This window comes from Mytilus galloprovincialis, chromosome 5 (assembly GCF_965363235.1).
Source record: "Mytilus galloprovincialis chromosome 5, xbMytGall1.hap1.1, whole genome shotgun sequence".
NCBI classification, from domain to species: domain Eukaryota; kingdom Metazoa; phylum Mollusca; class Bivalvia; order Mytilida; family Mytilidae; genus Mytilus; species Mytilus galloprovincialis.
Window position 1 is genome coordinate 100,193,832 of NC_134842.1, and position 9,460 is coordinate 100,203,291.

Consider the following 9,460-nt stretch of genomic DNA (forward strand, 5'->3'; position numbering starts at 1 on the left):
TTTGTTGTGACTTCTATAATCTATTGAATCACATTCAAGCCTAACAGCTAATCGCCATTCAGAATATTTGATATGCAGTTGTTTTACCATCAGATCATATATGGGCTATAACTGGGATCCCTCAGTCGTGGTTCATTGACAAAAACTAGTACACAATTTACATGTTAAAATTTTGATTGTGTATGTACAAAGGGAATCGCTTTTGATAGGTCGATGAAATTTGGAATTTTATTGAATTGATATGTATGAGGAAGTTTGAAAAGTAGGATCACTCAGTCGTTGTTAGTACACAGAAATACAAGTGCTAGATACTATTTACAACTCAACTAAGCCCCAAACATACATCAACGTTTATATTTCACTTTTGTTTAGTACTAAACAGTTCCTTTGTAAGTTTTGACATATTATTTGAAAATTACCCAGTATATTAATAATGCATATGTAGTTAAAATTTCATACTTATCTATATGCAACATTTTTAAAGGTGGCACTACGCATTAATAACAGTATATTCACCTTGTTAGCCTGGACTTGTATTATATTGGGTTATATGTGTCAGTTCCTGGTCACTTTCTTAAAAAAAAAAATTTTTTGTCATAACAGAGGTGTCATAATTTATAGAATGACAGACGAACTGTAGGGACTATTTTGTTGGCAATGTCCTGACATTCATGTTCAGTTCGACTGGTTTTAATATACTTGTAACGCAGAAAAGCAGCCTTTATTTAATAAATTTTACACAATTTAATATCAATAATTTTTATATCTCTTTTCTCACATAATAGTATTTATTTTGCAATTAGATTAATAAAACGTTTTAATATTTCCTTATTGAAAAATGTGGCTGTACCCTTAGACAATGAAAATATATTTGTAATTAGATTGCGGAAACGATATATTAATTGGAATGTTTCAAAAACAAAATAATATAAAATAAATCACATAATCACCTCTTGAATACATAAAACACAATAATATTTATAGGTCTAAGTTCGATTTTCATTACCATGTGATTCAGAAAGAGTCCCTATTTTTGTTTGGAATATTCTTTTATCAATGTGATACAATTTGGTTTTTTTAGAATACAAATATTACCCTTTAAATACGATGTGTCAGGATTGCCCAAAGCAAAAACAAAAAAAGGGAAAATAAAGGCAACAGTATACCGCTGTTTGATAGTCATAAATCGATTAGGCGAAAACACTACCCGGTAACAAACAAAAACCTAGGGAACACATCAACTCCAACGGGGAAACAACGGAACAGCAGAAACACTGAACTGCAACAAAAACAAACGCCAACAAACATAGGCACGGATTATTGGATAACAACTGCCTCGTCACTTGATACAGGGCATTATAAGAAAACATGGTTAGTTTTTATGGATAGTCAAACCTCCCGCCTATCTTTTAATGTTAAAGATACCGCTACGTGACAGGAATACAGTACAAACAAATGTAAGTACATTCAGTACAGAGAAACACTTGAATAAATAATATAACAGTACATTACAACTTCTACACCGAAGAATATTAAAAACGAACACCTCCCATAAATTTACGAGAGCACACCAGGACACCAAAAACGAAGTATAAACTGCACATCACATGAATTCACCAACGCCACAAAAAGTTACGTGTTTTTTGTGACGTCTATATTATCACAAGTAGATTACTAAAAAAATAGATTTGTTTTATTTAGGTACAAGAATATTAAATTGGATTTGAGTTTGAGTAAATTTGTTATGCACTAACAACAACAAGCCATAAAACGTATATAAAAGAAAACAACAGATGTATAACAAATGTAATGTCAATTTAATAAAACAAGAATAACATTTTATTTCGTAAAAAACAACACCCAAAAAATAAAAATTACCTGTCCTAACAACTATTCCACAAATTTGAAGTGTGAGAACCAGTTCTAGTGTAGGACTGTTAAAATCTTTTATATAGTATAACATATCAATAATAGAACTGTCAAAATCGTTTTAAGAGTAGAACTGTAAATATATTTTATAAAGTAAAACTGTGCAAAATTGTTTTATATCTATTATGTCATATCTCCGTGTAAGTATATTCGAGAAATTAAGAATTATATCACTCCACAAATTAGTCAATGTACACCTCATTGACATAGAATTGAATAGTTGAAAGATACCAAAGGGATATTCATATTCATAAGTATACAAACTGACAATGCCTTGCAAAAAAATGAAACTAATCAACACGAACGCAAGCAAACAATTAATATATTGTCACCTATTGTTTTAAAATCTCTGCGTTGCACACATAGAAAATCAAACGATATACTACACCTAAAACTATCTACAGCTTGGATATTTGACAAAAGTGTCCTGCAACACGTCCAGTTCTTAACTAGCTTGAATTATTTGAAGATAATAAAAAAAAAATGCTAGATTAATGTATAAAAATACAAAGTTAGAAAATTCAACACTATTTCTGATTTCCTTGTTTTCCTAACAGCAACAACCCTACTTTCAAGTGGCCATTCATCCTCGTAAAATGAAGAGGAGATTGGTCAGAAGTGTCTCATATATACGACATCGGCCGAATGTTGTAACAATTGTTTAACAATGTGAACATGTCCTTGTTGACTTGCTATACAAATAGGTGTCACACCGATATCATTCCTATTATCTACCATAGCTGAATTTTGTAACAATTCTGTAACAACATTTTCATGTCCTTCACGAATTGCCCCAAAAAGTGGAGAAGATTTATCATTATCACAGAGGTTAATATCATCAACATCATGCGCAAGAAGTTCTTTCACAACATTGACATGTCCGTTGTAACATGCTTTCAACAGTGGTGATATAAAATCATAGCGAATTACGTTTGCTGAATGTTGTGACAGTCTTTTGACAACGTTAACTTGTCCATTCTGACTTGCTTTACACAAAGGTGGTTCCCCATTAGTAAGGCTGCAGTTCATTCTGATACGTAATGTTGCCGAAAAAAATAAAATAAACAAAAACGATAAAAAGTGTAGGTTTACACAATTGTTTGTCAAATTTGTTTGTTTTCACAAGTTTATGCCATTCTAATGAAACTGTCAATTCTTAATAAATGAGAGCAGAGTGAGTGTAAAGGCAGGCTTCACTGTACAGCATTGTCTTAAAAGTAAATTAAAATCACGAAGCACTGTATTATGAAGAACAACCATAATATAGTATTGTAACTAGTATAACAATTCAGTAAACTATACAGTACTACATTCTATTGAAAAACTGTATACGATAGAATTCAAGTTTACATTATTCCATTATCGCATATCAGTTTAAAGAAAAGATATGTGTATCGTATTGTTTATTTAAAATAGGACACGCTTCATTCATTTGTTTACCATGAAGAATCAACTACAAGATATATTCATATTGGATTTATAAAGTGTCGCATGAATGAACCTATGCTTTGTTTTTTACATGAATGATTTCCCCTTATAGTATTTAACGGTGTTCATTGCAGAAACAAATGTTTTGCGTGTGTAGATTACCAACCGTGACCTTACTATTGTAAAACATGCGTTTTATTATATTGTTTCTGTATTACGAGAAAGGCAGTCATTGGTATATTTGTAATGTTATTTTTTTTATTGATGAACATATTATCTAAATCTGCTTTGCAGATCAAAGTGATATCTTAGATTAACTTAGTTTCTTTAAATTACTTACATATACTTCTGGTAGCTGATAATTCAGCCATAATGTATCTATATTTGACTTAGCAATCAGTTTAGCTGCACATTTATAGCTTTTTCGCAATGCTTGATCACTTAGTGTTTGCAATTTGAAGCTGTGATACTCGTCCCAGTTGGAACCATCAAATACTAGTCCACATGCACTCTTGGAAATCTTTATTTCTTCATCTGGTAAACTGTCATTACAGTTAGCCGGTCTACCTTGAAATTGATCCTTCAGACTAAAGAGCTCAATATTTATCACCATATGACCATGTACTTCTACGCAAGCTACTGGGACAGTTGATTTTATCCGAATAGTAACTTCCTTTCCGCTTTGCACGGTGTAAGATGTTTTCTCTATCTGTATCATAAACAAAGTAAAATAATAAAAAAAAGACTTAATACAACGTACAGAATATTGCTTTCATCAAGTTCCGGTTTTTGATTCGTTTGAAAATCCACATGGATGCAAATATTGTTCATGGACATAAGTTGTTGAGTGTTAAGAGTTAAGCGCTATTAATGATGCGTTTTGTTGCATCAATCTATTAGTGCATGCCCAAAGTCAGATGGGTGTAGATCATTGGTTGTCGTTTATCGCCGTCTATAGCAGTTTATTCTGATTGTTTATTGTTTTGTAGAATGTAGTTGTGCTAAATGTGCTGTTGCATTGCTGTCCTATGTTAAGGGGAAGGCTTGGCGCAATATAATCAATCTCAAGTAGCAGCATTGTATTCACCTGTCCAACGTTAATACAGTGTTGTTCAGTACTTGTGGATAATTGGCGACTCGTTATTCTTTTGATTCAAATGAAGAGTTGTTTTATTGTTACTCATATTACCTGTTCTTATTATTGTTAACCATTTTCAGGACTATGCGGTTACCGTGATATACTTAAATCCGCCTCATAGGGACTCTATTTGGTTATTGGATAGTTGCATCATTGCCAATCGTACCTCAATTTTCTTTCTCGTTAGGTAAAACATAAATAAAGGAACACATAAACGTGCACTGTGTTATTGTTGTGAATTACCTGTGCTCCAGCGAAAAACTCTTTACTGTTGTAATACTGCGAAGAAACACCGACAGAACTCGGTCTTGCTCTCATTTTGCATATTACCTGTATTATATATGTACTACGATCAATGTTTGTAGCCGTCCCAAGGCATTCTTATGAGAACATTTTATATTTTTGCAATCCGGAAACATCTTTAATTTTATTTTGTTTTTCATATCTTGCACTCAATGTCATTACTTCAGGGGTATTGTTAAAAGTACAAATACGACAGATATAGTTAAAAAGAGTTCCGAGTATCAGGCACTTTTTTGCATTAATGAATATTATATGAAATACTCGTGTACTATGTAACACAAGTTATATCTACTTTTCATAATAAGCCCAAGGCACACCTGTTTATTTGCAGTGCTCAATTTAGATAAAACAAAGAGCCTAAAATACCAAAAGAAAAACAAAAACTATGTTAGTTCATAGTTAAGACAGAATTTAATCGTATTTTGCAGCTCATAAACTATCAAAATTAATGTATTACTTATTACAATGTATTAACACGACGCCTGCCGCATGTGATGTGGAAATATTTTACATTTCAGGAGCAATTGCGTTAACATCCAGGCATTTTCGCTTGTTTTTCTTTCATTAGCTATTCATTTTGTATTTTATAAATTGTGATGTAGACTAGTTGGTCTTTTCATCATTTGTCTTTTTCGCCTAATGTGTTTATATTATCCCCTTGGTGTATCTTTCTCCACACCCCTCTTTAACACAGATTATTATTTTACACATCTGTTTTTTCGCCTAAGGTAAACAACGCATGGTACTTGATCAGTCGGCTGCGTAAAATCGGGAAGTTCTTTGAAATATAGATTTAAATCTCTGTAAAATGATTACAAATTAAATCATAAAAAAATTAAACCATTTTTTTTTTTTTGTTTATCATTTTCTCAACTAACCGAAACGTTTAAGTATTCATGCTGTATATAAAAAAAACTTCACTTACCCAAAATCCGAGAACTTTAGTTCCGTTTGGATGGGAATCCCAGTCTTTTCGGTGAAGAACTCCGTCGGTCACTAGCTATATAGCTTACTATGTGTGATATTGTACTTGTCGACGATTTTATTCTGATTAATAAACCAGGTTATGTCAAAGACGTATCTATGATAGTTTGATGGTATTAAGGCTTCGCATCGAAAAGCCAAAGATCTTTCATCAGATAAAAGATCGAATGAAGGTATAAATGGTATAACATGTGGTGTACCGCTAAAGGATATAGGAGGAGCTGAAAATAAAAGAATCGTTTTAATAAGGTATATTAACTCGGTCAAAAATAACTAAGCACAAACTAGTCAATTGTACATTTTGATACTCGATTAAATTTCCACACAATTAGAACATTCAACTCTGTATTTGTCGATCTGTAATGGCTATTTTTTCAATTCAGTTGACTCTCGGAATGTCACGAGCAGAAAACTCTAAACTTTCGTGTATTCAAACCGATTTACTTAATTCCAAAGGATTAGGTGCAAACAAGTGCAACGGACTTGGCAGTTTTGATAGATGTCAACCTTCATCCTTAAACGAAACAGTAGTGTAACGAAGAAAGACACACTATAAAAAAAACAATTGAAATGGCTGAGCTCAACCATACGACATATTAACGAAAGCGTTCATACACTGACAAAATAGATTTGGTCTATGACCCAATGTTAATACAAAAATCAAAAGACCACAATAATAGTGTCTGTCCGAACATGGTTTCTGAAAATATTTTACGGTAACCTACCTAATGTTATTATTGAATGTGATCATATAATATACAACCAAAGGATATAGGATATCGATCCATGACACAAAATCAGTACATGCATAGCAAAAAAAACCACACACATAAAACAACGTCACAGCGATTGTATTGTTGTTATTCATCCTAGAGTCAAATTTGCGCTTCAACACGGAGAATAAAAAGACTCTCACTTCACTAATCACATTACTATCCCTTTTAACAATACGTGCATACCCTGCTTGTAAGCCAGACGAACCAAATATCAAGACCAAATAAAATCACACACAATACATTTTTAAATCATCAAAGGTCTACAATAATACAGCATCCTTTGACAATCCATGCTGACAACGCTCGCTGCTCACATTAAGTACAAATTGTGTGATGAAATTCTTTCGATGATGTCATTTTTAAAGATAAGAGGACGGAATCGACTTGTAGATACGAAAGATTGAGATGTTTGAACTTGTGTCGCAGTACCACCTTTTGCATATCTGAACATGATAAGAAAGCAAGGTGTATGGTGTATTGATACAAAAAAAAAACACACATCAGTAAAACTCAATTGAAAAGAAGTTAGAGTCCAATAAAAATGTAACAGAAGAAACTAAGCAACATGACAATGAAACATGAATTAACAAAGGACTAATAGCAGTTACTGACGTGACAGCTTCAGAACCTCAATTAAACTGATTGAGAGAGTATGTCTCCTTAATACGAAAATCAAGCATATTCTATCGTCAGGGGTTTAGTATAATCCAGTCTTTGAAAGATATATGAGAAGAACTCAACCCGTATCATGCCAACAACTGGTTCTAAATGAAATGTGTGTATTTCCGATGCAAGAAACCTATGCGTGAACTAATATGTAAACCAAAATAAAACCATCTTTAATAACCTTATAAGTAACTATACCATTTCTAATCAAGTCTGTTTAAAGGTTAGGATAACTGTCTAGGTGAATGCCAAAATGTTCGTTGTAAAAATTATTTCCATTAATTCACAGTTTATACATTATTCATAGTTTACTTAAAGCCCTGATTGCAAAATTAATACATAATACATGCACATTTGCAATTCAAATTGTCTAGAAGTATTTTTACTCTTCGAAATTATTGCAACGAATTGGCCCCTTTCTGAATATAAGTGGAGGGGTATTTGTGTCCTGTTAATAACCAAAAGTAACCTGTAATATCTAAATATGCTATTTTTTAACAGCAACAGTCACATTAAAAGAATACAAGCTTTGAATACAAAAATACGTCAATAACAATAAAACTCACGATAATGTGTTTAATCTGAAATATGTACTACATATTCAGCCAAATAATTTGAAAAAAATGTGAGAAACAAGGGCCAAAAAAACCCAGAAAAATGCCTATCATAGTTACCAGTACAATAGCGTCCTGGACAGGCCGGAATTGTGGAAAGGTAGAAAACATTGAAATCATTGCAGTTTTGGACTTCAACTGAGAAAGGGTTTTCACAACATCGAAGAAACCCTCTCTGACATGCATTCAAGGTAACCCTTTGTCCTTCAACTGGAAGAGTACCTAAAAAACATAAGATACATGTAGTTATATTAATTATTGGAAATTGTTTATCTTTACAAAAAAAAAACCTAAGAGATGACAGATATGAAAACACCTCGCATGTTCAAATGCCAATTGATAACAATCTTCTGAAAACTCTGATTTTTTTTTAGAAAAGAGCAACGGACATCTCATGGGTTGGACAGACGGATGAAAATACAGCCGGACATGCGGATAACCAGATAGCGATAACATAATATATATGCACTTTTCAGCGAATGCATACAATGAAATAGAATTTAAGAAACTCATGGTAACATTATAAGAGGAGAAAGCACGCTTTTGAAATGCATGGAAGATGTTTTTTTAAATATGTGGTTATTCATTATTTATCATTAGGTTTCAGAAAAGTATCAGAAACAGTTTTACGATTACAAGTATTCTGTCTTTCACGCGATTAAACACATGGAAGAAATACTCATTAGCATTTCAACAATGCGCTTATGGTTTTATCCTTTGTGCAAATATTTGTTTTTTTTTATTCAATTTCAGATAGAAATTTTTTAATGAACGTGTATTCAAGAAGAAACCAAAGTTAATTAATAACATTTATATTGGAAGTAAGTTGTTATGGAAGAACGGCAAAAATTCTGAAGTATAAAATTGAGAATGGAATGTATTTGAAAAGGGTTTTTCATTTTGTTTTGGAGTCACCTCGAGACCTTTCAAATCGATGTAACAACATGATTAGTTATTTCCCTCTCCGTAATCGATCTCTCCTTTTTTTTTAAATCGTAGATCATTGAAATAAGACGACTAAATTATTCCGGTTATTAAGGTGTGTCTTTTTATCCGTTTTTTAATGAACGCATTAACGATTTGTTTACACGCGCAGTTGGTATTTCTTTTTTCAGTCGTATGGCCACACAGTGGCCTCTTACCTAAGATCTGAGTATACGGTAATACATCTATCTTATCTTTTGTTAAATATACTACTTACCGTTTAACCACACCGGATACAATGATCCGCATCTTAGAATTGCTGGACACTCAGTAGCAATGTTTCCATTTTCCAGAATCCTGTACCAGCCCTCATCAAGAAGTCTACGATCGCACAAATCAGTATCATTCGGACTAAATGGATAATTTACTGAACGAGTAGGCTCGACAATAATTTGATAGTTTCCTTGTTTGCATGGATCTTGGCAAATATGACTTATTTAATGATTTAATGAATTATGTTATTATGGAAAAATCACATTTAAATAAATTTGACAAAATGCCTTCCAACCAACAGCAAATCATAGCAAATACTATATAAAAACAAAAACAACCACAAAATAAGTAAACAACAACAAAACTTACATTGAAAAAAAATTAGTATTATTTATAAATCAACAGCTGTATCGATCTAGTAGCAG

The 9,460-nt window shown here is 32.3% G+C and overlaps 2 long non-coding RNA genes across 2 annotated transcripts; both read right to left on the minus strand.

Annotated features, from left to right (window-relative positions):
- Window positions 1–1,798: 1,798 nt before the first annotated feature.
- Window positions 1,799–4,332, minus strand: LOC143074899 (uncharacterized). Its single transcript, XR_012978153.1, has 2 exons — window positions 3,698–4,332; window positions 1,799–2,959 (listed from the first exon to the last, which is right to left on the minus strand). It is a non-coding gene; the product is annotated as an uncharacterized LOC143074899 (long non-coding RNA).
- Window positions 4,333–4,738: 406 nt separating this feature from the next.
- On the minus strand, window positions 4,739–9,249 carry LOC143074900 (uncharacterized). The gene is made up of 4 exons (XR_012978154.1): window positions 9,040–9,249; window positions 7,899–8,060; window positions 5,724–6,003; window positions 4,739–4,825 (listed from the first exon to the last, which is right to left on the minus strand). It is a non-coding gene; the product is annotated as an uncharacterized LOC143074900 (long non-coding RNA).
- Between the last annotated feature and the right edge of the window lie 211 nt (window positions 9,250–9,460).